The sequence below is a fragment of the Dermacentor variabilis genome, unplaced genomic scaffold (assembly GCF_050947875.1).
Source record: "Dermacentor variabilis isolate Ectoservices unplaced genomic scaffold, ASM5094787v1 scaffold_12, whole genome shotgun sequence".
NCBI classification, from domain to species: domain Eukaryota; kingdom Metazoa; phylum Arthropoda; class Arachnida; order Ixodida; family Ixodidae; genus Dermacentor; species Dermacentor variabilis.
In genome coordinates, this window is record NW_027460280.1 from 56,896,323 (window position 1) to 56,912,006 (window position 15,684).

General features: G+C 47.8%; 1 protein-coding gene across 1 annotated transcript in view; it reads left to right on the forward strand.

Moving 5' to 3' along the window:
- Nucleotides 1-15,684, forward strand: part of LOC142566074 (unextended protein-like) — a 151,095-nt gene that overhangs the window by 24,574 nt on the left and 110,837 nt on the right. The gene's annotated exons all lie outside the window — the stretch shown is intronic.

Below are 15,684 nucleotides of genomic sequence, written 5' to 3' on the forward strand. Positions count from 1 at the left end.
CTGGGGGTGAATAGGGTTGGAGCGACCGCTTTCCCCCTGTGAGAATGATCTCTTATACGCAAATCTTATACGGTTGTCACACGGCGCATTTTCGGGGATCGAGTCAGATAGGCATCGAATTTATGGACGATTGGTTCCACCCTGCCGCGAAAGAAACAAATGCTATGTTGGCGGTTTGCGGCCAACGAACAGTGTCGAGCGATTGAAACACGATACTAGGAGCGCGTGGCTGCCGGCACTTCTTGCTGGCGCAAGAGGTGCCGGCAGCCACGTCAATCGTCAAACCAATCCAACCATTCGTCGGAACGACTGCTGTGCCTTCCGCCCAATATACGGAGCTTTGGATTAGTGGTTCCGCACATATCATGCCAGCTACAGCTATGGGAAGACCCCGAGTAGTGCGTACTCCTGAGGAAGAAGCTGCCTACCGCGAGCGTTAGCGGGAGTTGGCTCGTGAGCGGGCTCATTGTCGTAGGGCCGGCCCCGAGCTGCGCGCCAAAGATGCCGAGTTTAAACGGCAGAGGCCAATCCCGAAGTGCGCGCCCGAGGCGCAGAAACCGGCTTCGTCTCGGTTGTAACATTGTGTGTAACTAACACCTGCAGCTTCGCTGTTCGACCTTCTTCAAGGACTCGAAGGGGCGGTGATTTTTTTTTCAACGAGTATTTTTAACCAGAAAGCTGCCGCGGTGGAGCAGTGGCTATGACATTCTACTGCTCTGAAAGAGGTCACGGGTTCGATTTCCGGTCGCGACGGCTTCACTGTGAGGGGCGTATTGAATATATATAGACACAAAATATATGCGGTGTATGTGTTCGTGTATCGAGCTTATAGTGCACGTCAAAGAAGCCCATGTTATAATTATTCCTGAGCCACTGTGTTTCCCTAGGACGCTAAATTAATTAATTCGACCAATCCATCCATGAAAAAAAAAATTAAACTATTGAATTCGAAGTGCCAAAACCACGATCTGATCTTGTGGTGCGCCGTAGTGAGCGACTCCGGATTCATTTTTGACCACTTGGGGATCTTTAACATTCCCCCACTGTAACGGGACACAGGCGTTTTCGCATTTTAGCCCCCATGTCAGTCGATGAAAGAACAAGAAAAGCGGCCGCATTGCCCGCGCAGAAGATCATGTATTTAAGGACATTCTTGTATCGTTGTGACTGTGCGTGACGTCGACAGGGTCGAGGGAATTCACGGAGTTATCTCGAACACAAACGTACGTGCAATAGTTAATGCAACTATCTATCGAGCAATCATTATTCAACTCATTTCAGCTCACTCAATATAGGCTAAAAAATATTTAATGAAGAGAAGGTAAACCTGTACGTCTATATACGAATAGAAAAGTTATAACAATTTTTTCAAAACCTTAGTACGACAAGCGTTACAGTAAGCTGTGGAATAAACTAGAACTTAAGTGATGTTCGTTTGGCCGGAGCAACAGAAGGCGACAGGGAGCGATAATATCGGGAGATAGTATGGGACGAATGCAGCGATTACCGCCAAGTTTTCATGGTAGACCCGGATCATGAGAAAGAAGTCGGGGCTCTGGGGAATAAGAACCACTTTAAGTGCTTTTGTCAGAGGGAAATGATTAGCAGCTTTCCGATATCCCCCTGTAAGAAAGCACACATTATCGCTGTATTCTGTTCGTGTTCACCTATGGAGCCGAAGCTTGGAACCCGTCAAAAAGAAAATTCTGAAATGGAGCCAACGACTGTAAAAGCAGCGATGGAATAAAAATAACTACATAGCACGTTATTAAAGATGACATCTTTCAAAAGGATAGACCGAATGCGAGTTGGTAATATTATGTGTGGAATTGTTAGGAAGAAACGAATTTGTACAGGTTATGTTGCACAGGGCAGGCAAGGAGGTGGCCCATAACCGTTGCATAATGTCTATTCTGTAACGGTTACGGCATTTGAAGCTGACTACCCTTACGTGACAGCGGGACATTTGCTGTTACGTATCTTTCCAAATTGACCTGCTCGTTTTACAGACGGCTGTGGCTCGTGCTACACTAGACCTGATAGGGGAAGCTTATCATATTAATGCATGCTGCGATTGTAATACCGAAATTTAAAAAATAATAGGCCGTGCGAAGGCCACAACATACAACATATGAAGCTTGCCAAAGTTAAATTGTTTGCGCCGGTGCGGTGGCTGCAGCGTTGGACGTTGAGGTTGAGGTTGAGTTTGAGGTTTATTTTCCTTCAAAGATGAAAAAGGGAACTGGAACAAAAGGCGGTAAAGCCTGACGAGGTCACAGTTGCCCCCACTTCCCACCCGCTGAGAGCAGGGCGGTTAACGTTGCAGGCTTACGCGCTCAATGAGTCCGCGCTTTTCAGCGAAGTACTAAAGAGCAAACTTGCTACTGCAGAACACGGGAGTTGCACCAGACAGAACGCAAGAAAGTTACGACACGCTTCGGCCGAACAGCCACATTGAAAGTGTACCGGGAAACCAGTAATAACGTCGTTCGCCAGTCAAGGACGCATTCCGGGACAAAGTCTAACCTTGAGTTTCTTATTTCTCTCTTATTTTTTTTTCTTAGAAACCAGCTGGAACACGTCGTCGTGGCAGCTTTCAATTTCTTCGGTAACACGTACGTTACCTCGCTGTCGTATAGCGAAGCTTTTGAGCAAAGAGAACGGAGTGCTCGCAGCAGTGCATTTTTCTTTGGTAATGCAACCCGTTCGTTTATTTATTTTTTTCCCGAACACTACGCACTACCGAAGAACGGGGGTAGGCGGGTGGGGGGGGGGGGCGGCACCCTGTCACATTTATAAGACTTATCAGAGCGCACGTCCGATTTGTGAGGCAGAAATAAAACGAGGCTCAGCGATCGCGTTGTACAACTCGCACCTTACGCTCAGCGGAGCAGCAGTTCCACGGACTTATATATATATATACATATATTTAGACAAATCCCAATGGCCAGCGCTTTTCGGGTCACGCGCTGGCACCTGGAAAGAGTTGAGCCACGAGGCACCCGCATGTGCTGCCTCATGCGGAAACCGGCACTTCCACGCCTTTGGTTTTGTGCCGTGAAAATACCTGACGGCGAACTAAGCCTGACTAATTGAATTGCTTTTCTTAGTATGCAAGAATGCGTTGATACTGATGGCCTTTGTCACAGACATACGCTTGTCTATACGACGAACGTATGAACGGAAGCGCTGTGACGCAAATGGTATGCGCGTGCCGCTGCTGCATGCGTATACGTAGCAAGGGCCGCGCCTTCCGCTTGGAACTGTTTTTTGGGCTTGTTCCGCCGACTTTTTTATGAGCTTCTTGTTGAAGTAATATTTCCGGAAATTTTGTATAATAATAACATACGATAAGAACAATAAGAACATATAATAAGAACAATAAGAACGATAAGAACACCTATCACGCTCTGTTTCTCGCGCCTTTGATGCACAGTATGGTATTGCGGGGAAAGACCGCGGGAATAACCACGCGCCATTCAATAGCCATTCTCTCCATAATTTTGTCCCCTTTCTGTGGCCGCTTAGCAGTTCAATTGGGACAGTCCCGATACCCATGTTCTTTGCTCCTCTATTACCTTATTTATTTATTTTTAAGTAAGAGCTGGCCGGCTAGCCTAACGCTTGTGGCCTCCGCGTTTATCGCAGGGCCTATAACGTAGCTTACAGAAGGTGTCGGTGAGCGTTGTCAAAACCGTTAGCGCTTCTGCATTTTTGTGATGACATTCGGCGAAGAGGCCTCTATATAGCCCCAGAATACCCATCAGTGGGAACGAATTACTGTGGAGTAGAAAAAGAAGCGAAACCAATGAAAGAGTTGCGCTCATATTTGTTGAGAATGTTGCGCGAGCCAACATGAATCTAGCATGAAACGGTAAATTGGCTTAGCTGCTGCAAAAGCTCTGCTGCGAAGCTAGTTTATAGTGTTGAGTAGCGATCGAGCAAGCGGCATGGCTCGTCTGGCAGGCGTTAAATCTGCTTCCTAATCATGTTCCTAATCTCGTGCTCCATACGCTGTCTTACTGTAGCTGGCTCGTGGTTTCCCAGAGTAGGCGCATCCTTTAGTATTCTTTTTTGTTTTTTTATTCTGACGTGATCTTGAAGGAGGGATTGGCCCCTTTGGTTTGTGCATCGGCGACCCCTCACCGCATGGCAAACAAAACTAAATCACAAAATGCACCGAAAAACACTGAGTGCATTCAGAGAGCATGGGTACATGCGAAGATACAAAGTTCTGCACACGTATCTGGGAAGCCAGAAAATGTAACGCATGCATTCTCACAAGTACTTATAAACTCGTACAGAGAGAGAGAGAGAGAGAGAGAGAGAGAGAGAGAGAGAGAGAGAGAGAGAGAGAGAGAGGCGCTAGGAAAGGCAGGGAGGCTAACTTGACTGAGTCCAGTTTGCTACCCTACACATGGGGAGGGGAAAATCGTACAACTCCATAATTAGGTAAAATCACACTGAAATTCTCCGAGAACAGGCACAGAAGTTCAGATTTACAGACGTGAACGAACGTAAGTACACATAATTATGTTGTCACGCAGTAGTGACGGTGAAGAAAGCAGCAAAAGCTAGAATGACGAAACTAGCGTGTTATTGGGTAAACTTGTGCCCTCAAAAACAGGCTACACTCAAACAACGGCGACAGCGGCGAACACATGTCGGCGATCGTCGAAAAATCTGATCAGCCGGTCAAGCGCGTCAGCTTTTATACATGAGCCATCGAAGGTTCCATAGTAATCGCTGGTACCCGCGTGTCTTCTAGAAAGTTCTACACAATTCGCGTCGCACATGCAATTAGATTACATAACCTTGGGAGACAACAGACAGCAGAAAGAACAATGGATAACATTCGAGAAACTTCCGATACATGCGGGCGCGTCCCGCGCTGAGCGATAACATTTGTTGGACGGGGAAAAGCGGTCACCCGAGAAACATATACAAGTACACGTGTGAATATAACATGCCATGCAAGTACACAACAAAATAACTATAAGGTTCAGCATTTTAGGTTTTTTATTTTCCCAAATTTTGGCGTAGTTGTTGGTTTTTACTACCCAACATTTTTTTCAGTGAATATATTTTACGAACATTCACTTATCTTTATTCGGTTGATAATTTTACGGGTCGAGCTTACCATATTCTTTTTCCTTTCTATTTCTTTTTGTGAATATGAAGTTGATATGCTGAAGGAGGGGGGAGGGGAGGGGGATCTATGTCATTCTTGACAACTGTACGTTTTCTTTCATGTCGTCTAGAGAAAATTCTAATCCAACGTACTGTATGTTGACTTCAGATGCTGTTCTTCAACAAAGTGGATGCATGCAATACACGGAAAGACAAAGTTTCAGTGAAGCAGACCAGGAAAGGCACAACGTCATACGGCGATGAGACAGTACAGAAATTATAGTAAGGGCATTAGATATTGGGGGGCCCAAATAGAATGAGATTTGATTTCTAACAGTACGTAGGCACAGAGCTCCAATAACTAACACAGAACAAATGACTTCCTTGACGACTCCGCGAGAAATGACGAAAAAGTACGAGCCCGCCTTGGCTTTATGTGAACTTCCTCAGTTCAACAACCACGGCGACCGCAGGGCGAAGCCTGCAAGGGCGCGAGCTAGGGTTTTCTTGATCCCTTCTGCGTATACTACACTACGCCTCCCCCCTCCCTCTCCCCCAAGAGCTCCCCGCTTCTAGTTTTCGTCGCAGTGAAGATTGCTTCGGAGGTAGCATGACGCCTGACTTTGACGTAGCAAAGTTCCTTGCATCGGAACTGTGCCTATCGCCGTCTTAGCTCTCTGCTATAGCCTTGCTTTCACTGACCATTTTCGTTTAAATACGAACAGCGAAAAAAAAAAAATTCGTAGCACTTTTCTCAGTTCTGTCTAACGGGAAACGCTAAACCCTACATATAAGAATGTAGACTTACCTGAAACATCTATCATCAGTACCGTTATGACTTTTGTATTAGAGGTCATGAATATGCAATATAAACCGAGGATGTTAATATTTCATAGGGACATTTTTAAAGACAAGCACTTCTGTCTGCAACGCCGCTATCGAACCTGCATGTGCCAAGTATGTTTTTTCACGGTGGATGGTCGACGATTTAAAGGTATTAAATCTGCTCTCAGTGTTCGCCTTGTAGTTTCTTGCTTTGGGCGCTCGAGAAGAAAGTGGTGCGCATGTTCGTCTGTGTGGCGAAGGCATCGCGGACAAGCAACGAGTTTTATCCTACGCAAGAACGGCCGCTTGTACGTTGTGCCATGTGAGGTAGACGGTGAAATAAAGTGCTAAATTTTTTGTTATCGCAATGATTTGGTAGAATCGGCAACTTTAATACATGGGTAAATGAAAAATAATCCGGAGCGCCTAGACTGCTGATCAAATTAGGTGCTTTTGCTGAGACGACAGTATACATCTGTCTCAACAGCAGGTGGATTTCACTATGTAAAGGGGAAGTCATAAATACCACCGCGTATGAGCTCGTGCTGTTTAGTTTCACTTTTCTTTTTCATCGAAACCCGCCGTGGTTGCTCAGTGGCTATGGTGTTGGGCTGCTGAGCACGAGGTCGCGGGATCGAATCCCAGCCACGGCGGCCGCATTTCGATGGGGGCGAAATGCGAAAACACCCGTGTGCTTAGATTTAGGTGCACGTTAAAGAACCCCAGGTGGTCAAAATTTCCGGAGTCCTCCACTACGGCGTGCCTCATAATCAGAAAGTGGTTTTGGCACGTAAAACCCCAAATATTATTATTATTTTTCATCGAAGCGATTATATACTGCAGTCGAAGTTGCCATCCTTCCGATGGAAAATCACATATTTCATCACAGGTGGCTAGGTCGTCTTTCAGCATGACGCCCATTAAACAGTGACGCATAAGTTGATAGAGCAATGATTTATAATCCTTTCATCGTTTGTTAGGGCATTAAAGGACAAAAGAGCATTACAAATGGGGAGGGGGGCATGCGTTTCCAAAATCTAGTAAGACAAACTTCGACCAAGACGAAGGGGCGAAAATTGTACAGAAAAGGAAACTATTCACGTAACTCTTAGGGGCAAAACATTCATTGCGCAAGCATCTATTGTTCAACAGCACTACCAAAGCTAGCGTGATCAAAGGCAGCGACAACTCTGTCAGGCAGCTGGTTCTATAGCCGTATAAACGTCAAAAAGGGGCGACTTCGTATACAACACCGAGCACGCTGCGGGAAGAAAAAGTGTGCGGATTCCTCGAAGGTGCGGGAATCGACCTTATGCGAAGCATTTTGCAGGCAGCTGGCTATGCAGCATTGTTTGGGGTTCCACAAATCGTTACCAGATTCACTGGTGGTGTTTGTGTAAATATAGTATTTGTGTGTGTGTGACGCTAGTAGAATCAACTATATTTAACACGAGCGTGCGCGTGTGTGACGACAGCAGCGAGACGACGACAACAACGGTAACAACGATTGCATTGTTTCTACGAACGATCACATTCCTGCGAAAGAGCGCCATGGACGTGCGGAATGGGCAAGAAACGCAGAAAGTGAACGCTCGCTGACGGCAGCACGTGGTATCACTTGGAGGACACAAACGGATGACTTGACGGTGAAACTGCACCAAAACCTGAAGTCCGTGTCCTTTTATAGCCATTCGGACAAGTGGCGTAGTACATTGCTCGCCTTGGACCAGCCGTGATGACGCTGCCACAGTGGAATTCGGTGCGCCAGGAACCAGCAGGCCTCGATGTTTGTTTAAGCGGCCTGGTAACGACGAGTAGGGCCGCGAAAGTCAGGTACGAGGTTCAGGAGGAACGAGGAGGCGGCGCGTTGGGGCCCGGAAATCGGCGTGCGTGGGAAACTTGCTTCTCCATCGCTATTTGAACGGGTGCAACCAACACCCATTGCTGTGCTGCCGAAATGCCTGGATCTTCCTACGCGTGCCGCCTTGCTCGAGCGCCACTCGCACGTGAGAATCAGAGGCGAGAGTCGGCTTACGAAGCGGGAATGACGATGCAACGACCACCGCGGCATCACGAACACGAGCATGTAGGCATCGGGCCAAATTAGTGTACAACTTGGTTCACTAGGCCGGCATAAGTTCTTGTCATGGTAACAACGTCATGACATGCATGTCAAGAATTTATAATCTTTTGTCATGAATGTCATGGCATTCATGGGAATCATGTGATAGCATGACATACATACATGCATTCCTGACATTTATGCTAATCAGGTAATGTTATGTCATTCATGTCACACATGCATGTCGTGAGTCGCCTGCCCAGAATATATCCAGTTAAAGAAATGGATATCTTGTCATTAATTCCATTGTCACGTCATCTCATTTATGACATTTATGCCATGCACTTGATATATAGCCAGTTAAAGAAACGATCGCGAAGTCACCACCGCAAGTTACTTAGGTCATTCATGAAAATCACTACATGGCATGCATGTCATTCACGTGATCCTTCATGCCGTGTCAGATACGTACATTTTTAACAAGTTATGTATCAGGATATCCATGGCATGAATGAAATGACATGCATCGCATGAATGACATAAATGACATGCGGTGATGACGTCGTGGTCAGTGCTTTAACTGGATATATATCAGGATATGTGGGATGAGATGTGTGTCTGAGATGCTCATGCATGTTTTGACCTTATTCATGTCGGGACGTGCATGACATGTCATGCGATTCACGGCACTAATGGCATGTCAGTCATATCCATATATATGAATATGACAAAAGTGTCATCACATTAATGGCATGCGTGTCATGACATGAGTGCCATGACTTGCATGACATGTCATGTACGTCACGACATGACAATAACGAGAAAACATACATGAGCATGTCAAGCCATGTCATCTACTTGGAACGAATTCTAAGGACTGCACCAGTTTCGATATGTTAATTTGACTGAATGCATTGGCTTTCCAGTTACTTTTGGGCTTAAGTGCATAAGGCAGCCTTTTCATGAAAAGGTAAGTGGAACAACAGTGCATTTTTAAAGCAAGTTTGATGGCGCATATCTCGAAACCGGTGCCATCCTACGGTATTTAGTCAGACCAGGGACGACCAAGCATCGTAGGTTTTATAATTGTATCTTGCACCATGTTTTTTTTAACCTTCTTTACTCTCTCTCTCTTTTTTTTAGACAGCTTGGCTAAATTTAACTGGGACACCCTATATACCCAGTTGAAGAAATGACCACGATGCCATCACGACGTAGGAAGCGAGATAGATAAAGAGATAAACTTAAAGCACCTGAATTTCGCAACGAATGCTTCGCATTAAACATTTGGCTTCCAAACACCCAAACGTAAGCGTTCCGTTTCCAATAAGTGCAACAATACCTGCCCTTCGTTGCCATCACCAGTGTATAGAGATACGTGTGACTGGTCCCCTGTACAAATATTTATTTATTTATTTATTTATTTATTTATTTATTTATTTATTTATGTAATCATTTATTGACTTATTTATTTATTAGGTGATACGCCAAACGAGGAGAAATCGGAGATCACATGTAGCTTATACTTACCGCAAAATGCAAATGAATTGTAAATGTTGACAATCGCCAACGATGGGGCGATTGTCAGTGCGGCTTCAATCGCCCATTGAAACCCTATCTTTATGTCAGAGAGAGAGAGAGAGAAGGTGTGTTTATTGGGTGCTCGCTCCCTTTTGGGTTAGGAAAAAAGAAGGCCTTAGGAACGCTCCTGCACACGACGTCGAGAGTGGATCCTATGATTATTCCTTACTTCTCCCTTTACGTTTCATTCAATTTATCCCCACCTCCCACAACGGGGTAGCCAAGCGGAACGTCAATATTTTGGTTAAACTTCGCCTGTCTTTCCATTTGTTCCGTTTCTCTCCCACAAGAAGACTGAGCTAATGTAATGAGAATCGCTGAGAAGTCAACCGGATGAGCCCTGTTTAGGCAGAGTGATATTAAAAGTAGGCAAGACTAAACCCCGCAAAAGAAAAAAGAAATACCTGAAATCATAGCGCTTCGCTAGGCGCATTCATCAGGTTTCCTTGATTACTGCTGCTCATAAGGACGACGGAGAGGTTGAAAGACAGGCAAGAACAAACGCTCGCCGAAATTGCGATCGCCCTGGGGCGACTCTTTCTTTTTTCGAAACTTTACTCGCGCGACACCCATGATGTAGCAGACTGTGCTGCGAAAGCTCGCGTTTGTATGTTTTCTGTTTCTGAAAGGCCCCGCGTGGCGATGCTCTCTCACGGGCTTCTCAGTTGCCGCTCCCGAGCGTCCGCTTGTCGTTCGCTTCTTCGTTTTCTTCGCCTCAGCGGCCGAGGAAGCAGGTGGGTCTACCGAGCTGAAATGCGAGCCTCCTTATCGGAGCCCGGCTCTGGCGGCTACCGAGCTGGATGGGAAAAAAGCAAGCTCCGAGGTTGAGCGCGCGGGAGGACGCGTTTCAGCCCGTCGACGGCCGCGCGAAACGTGATCGATGGAGAAAGTCACACGCGCTCGGGCCAGCCACCGCTATACGCGGCAGCCACGTGGGAACCGGATCGGCATTGTTTCTCTGTGGTCGCTAGGTGAGAGTTGCGCAGCGCATTCCTCGCGTGTGTTGCAGCGCACCGTGATACGGGGGGGGGGCTCTCTGTCTTTTCTTTCTTTTCACTCTCGCATCTGCAATAGAATGGCCGTGCTGGAACGAGTCGGCGCGAAAGATGCGCAGTGTGGTATACTATAGCGGGGCTTCTGTGCAGCCTTGCTGGCCATTTGTTTTGATTATTTCGCAGGTAGATTCAGCGACTGTCGCCCTTCGGTATGCGCCACTGCTGTCCTTCAGTAGCGTTTTGCGAGGGCGTTTCTCAATGCGTTTTGAAATCGCGGCCAGCCCGCGATGTTATACCGCCGCAGGTCCCGGACGGCGCACCGGGTGTGGCAGTCGCATAGAGATTAGAAACCAGCTGGAGTAGGCAGGTCCTCTCTCTTTCGTTTGTGTCAGTTTCGCTTCGCGAGCCGGCTTGCTGCCGAAAAAAATAAAAACGATCTTCCAGTATTGCGTATTGGCGCCGTCTCGTCCGCATTTAATTAAGAAAGCAGTTGCTTTCGAGGACACGCGAGGCGTGGCGTTAGTTTGCGTCTTCGTATGCCAGATGACATGTTACGCGGTGTTGTTTTGTCGCACACGCCCGCGTCCAATGTGCGATTCCAGTTTTCACCACTGAGCTTGACTCGCGTTTACTTGTCCCCGCACGATGGCAGACTAGGCATACCGGAGACGCAACAAGCAGCCATCTCAATTTCGAGAGCTATAACTTTGCCTTTTCTTTTCCTTTGTTCTCTTGTACGCCAATTCCCAGCCGGCGGCGCCTCGCGGCCTTCCCAGCTGCAGGCGACACAATACCGCCCCGTCGACGCGCTATAGCAGCCGAACGCGCCAGGAATGAAGAGCGCGCGAGGGGTCGGAGCGGCGGGGGCTTCGAAGACAATCACGCGAGCGGCGGATCCAGAAATGGCTCTGCGATGAAATAAGCGCGAAGCGTAGAAAAAGAACAGAAAAAAATCGGGACTCGCTGGAACGAGACGAGTTGACAGCGGTGCGCCTGCGCCCCCTGCGCCGACAGAGTCAGCTAGCCCGCGCGCTTCAGGGGTTGCAGCAGCAGCAGCAGAAGCAGCAGCGGCCGGGGCGCCGCAGAACGGCCGCGCGCGCGCGCACCGACGATGGAAGCTGTCCTGATTAGTTCTTTAATATCCGCGTGGACAGAGCGTCGCTCTCTATACCTGGCATAAGCCTGTCCCGGGCGCCCCTTTGTCGCGCGTTTAGCAAGGCGGGAAGCGCGCGGCTCTCAAACGGGGAAATGGAAGGGGGAGGACGTTATCTGCGACGCGGCGCCGTGGCAAGTGGCCACGAAAACGGCCCTCACGGCGGGCTTGATGTGCACCACGCCTCGTTCCGTTGTTTACCGCCGGCACGGCCGCTTCGCGCCCAGACGAGACCGACGGCCAAAGGGGGCGGTGTCGAGCCTCCTGTCAGTGGAGACCGACCGCGCGCGACGTGGCATTCGCCCAACCGTCGGGAAGACGTCGCGGTTTTCCACTGCGAGGAAATAACAGCGCTAAGTGGCGCGACCTTTCGCTTTTTTTCTTCACGGTCGCCGCAGCCGTGCGCTGTTCCGAAGGTTAGCCTTGGACGCGCCGCTGTTGGGGTCGTCGGGCGGCGATAACGACTGCTGCTGATGCGTATTTGCCTGTGCACCCAGGCTGTAATGAACCCCTGCGCGTGCTACAACTCCACCACGGCGCCGAGGAAGAATAGAAACGTGACCGCGGCTGGACAGCGTTGCCTAGCGATTAACGGCACGCGCAAAACGCGTTTCTTGATTGGCCAACTGGGCGGCCCAGTGGGCCCATCAAGCAACGCGATACGCAGCTCAGTCCGCCGTCGCCCTTGAGGGGACGCCTTCCACCTACGCAGGTCCAGACTGCATGCGCGAAAATACAGACGCGTCGTTCTGCGCCGAGATCTTGACCATATTGTGCCGCTAGAAATGCTTCTGCTTTCGTGGAATCTATTCAGACGCCGCTGCTCGAACAAACGTATGTTCATCAAAGACGACAAACTTTGCAACGGCTGGCTCTCAGCAGAGCAGCACTGGACATTCTCCCAGTTCTCTCCCATAATGCATAAGCTTAGTTACTAAACTGTTCAGTCTGGTTGTGCCGACGAGGCGCGCGTTAGCCATGGCACCAAGCTCTACACACTCTTTTATCGATGATTTCCGACGCGTTTCTTTAGCAGAATGTATGACGCATGTATGCCGGGGCTCGGAAAAAGTTTGTTGCGTCGAAATATGGCTTAGAAAGGAAGGAGGCCCGGGTGGGTGTCTTTAGGTAAAACTGCTTCTTGTACTAAGCGGTACTACTTCGTGGTACTAAAGAAGATAACAGAAACGTGTCACCTATGCTGGGTTCTTTTCAACATTAGTTCAACGATAGTGATCGACGGGCAACGGAATAAAACGGCATTCTGGAGCTCGGTCCCAAAATTAAGCTTTTCTGAAAAAAGAATTCACATTTGCGTATCCAACTGATACAGCATTTTTATGTTATTTAATTGGTTGTTGTAATTGTCGTCGTCGTTGTTTTTCCATCGACATGGAAATTTCTTGACACTTATGCCACCCCATACGCGCGACCCGACTGGAGTATCCACAAACGCGCATCCCTCCATTCCGCCTTTCTGGAATGGTGTTGAAACTTTTTGAAAGTGGCACTAGGGGCTGCATTATGAAACGAGAAGAATAGCGGAAACCAAATCGCCCCATTTAAAAAAATATTACAATACCGCATGAAGCCAACAGACATTGTCTGCAGGAGTGCTAAAGTCTAAACTTGATTTTTGTGTCGCATCACGAGAATACGAGCTACTACTTTGCCGACTAACATCAGCGTTAGGTAGCAACACGAAAATTACCATCACTTCGTAGTACCACACAAGATAGCAGAAGCCTGTCACCTGTACTGGTTGGCTCTTCGTTTCTGCAGTGAGTTTCTGAAGTTAAAGCATATACCTACAGTGTGCTCTTAATAGTAACGCTTGCGTAACTCCGGCCATTCCATCTATCCTAAGCCCTGTAAGGGCCTCACAAAGGCGGAGGAGCGCATTCTCTTTCGCCTTTACACCAAAACTATATACTGTGCCCGGCAGTCTTAAAATATTTTGACCCCGCTTGCACGGGGAAGTGCCCGCACTGTGAAGAAAAGTCATCAGACACTTTCCACATGGTGTAGGCATTTCAAAAAACCCCAAATCTAACCCCCCTACCCAACCCTTTCCGGGAGGGAGGCAGCCTTGCTCGGATGCTCTGACCTGACGGCCCAGCGGGCCTTGGTCGAGCGGGCCCGGGCGGCGGCCGACGCAGATGGGCTCCCGTAAGGGGGAGCCCACCTAGTGTTTGTAAGGGGCAGCCCCGCACCCTTCCTGTACAAAACTTTTGTAAATAAATGTTTTTCAGACAGACAGAGAGCAACTTTATGATTAGGAGTAGCGTGATGTTCTTGAAGTTCGTGCAGGCCAATTTCATCGAAGCAGCTCTTCGACCATGGCCACGGGGCCATTGACTAAACGCGGCGTCCCTTGAATGTATTCTTCCCTCCAAAGAGAGATAACAGCAAACGCCTCAACGTACGGCTCTGAGCTCCACCGACATGTATCTTTTAGCGCACAAAAAATGATTGATTTGATCCCGTTATTGAAACAGGTGGCACTATGGCCTAAAATGTTTTTCGTGTGTTTAGCTTCTTTCTCCGCTATTTAATTCTCCTTTATTTTCCATCTTACCCTTCCCCCTGTGCAGGGTAGCAAACTAGAAATTTCTGTTCCGGTTAACCTCCCTGTCTTTCCCATTTGATTTCTTTCTTGCTCTGTTTCTCATGTAAACGTTTAATGTTTTGTGGTAGTTAACAATTAACACTGATTGATTGATTGATTGATTGATTGATTGATTGATTGATTGATTGATTGATTGATTGATTGATTGATTGATTGATTGATTGATTGATTGATTGATAAAGCTGAACGTCTGCACCATGCGACAAAGCACGGACATTTGCAGATGCTAACACTTTTCACGCACCCTCACCTCTTCACCCTCTACGACACCTCATCCCAGAGTGTCCGTCGCCCTGAATTCACTATGGCGGATGCCCCAATACTAAAATCTTCTATAGAAGTGCCCTCCTTCTCCGTGATCTTCTCCCCACCAACACCCGTCTCACATTTCCCTGCAATGCCGGGTGGCTGACCAGGTTTCATAACGTCAAGAACAGCAATAACGGAAGATTTCTATCGAAGCAGCTTTTCGAAATAGACCACGGGGCCATTGATTGAAGGCAGCGTCCTCCAGCATGTAGTCATCCCTCCAAAGACGAATAATTGCAAAGCTCTTCACGTATGGCCCTGAGCACAACCGACATGCGCCTTTTAGGTCACAAAAATAAAATGTTTTGCTCTCTGTTTACGTGTTTCTCACTTAAGTGTAATTACCATTGTGGTCAATAAACAATGATTGATTACATGATTATTTAATTGTTTAACTTTCATTCCTAGCACTCCAAGGAACCAGAAAAAAATTTGCCGTCACCTCGGTAAAAACAAAAACAGAACAGAAATATTCGACTAGTTTTGTTAAAGAACGCTGCAGAAGGCGTTTGAAAATTTGCCTCTGCATCCCTTGTACCCTGACGATCTAAATCAGGATAACCATCGGAACTATCGATTTTACAATCATGGGAGCTACTGCAGTGACGCCTCCGTTCGATCTGCCGCAGGGCAGCGTGCGTAGCAAAAACCAAAAGATAAGGCTACATCTATTTTTTTGTTTACCTGGATCATTGACCTTCTGCTTCGCCGCGAACTCGGGAGCGTTGGCTGTTACGGTGCGGTGGCGAGTCATCGGAAATCATGTGCGGCGAGCCTTGGAAGGTGAGTGGCTCGATGTCGCACCGCGAGCGCGCGATCGAGCAACTGGGCTGCGTTCTAACAACAACGTGTGTTTACGGCAAGTCATTTAGCACGTACGCATATAGTCCAATCATCGCGCTGATTGAAACGCATTTGAGTTGCCGACTCATACCGCTTGCGGCACCCGATTTACACGTAGAAAAATTAAACGATGCGAGGAAGTCCGGGGGCGTTTAAC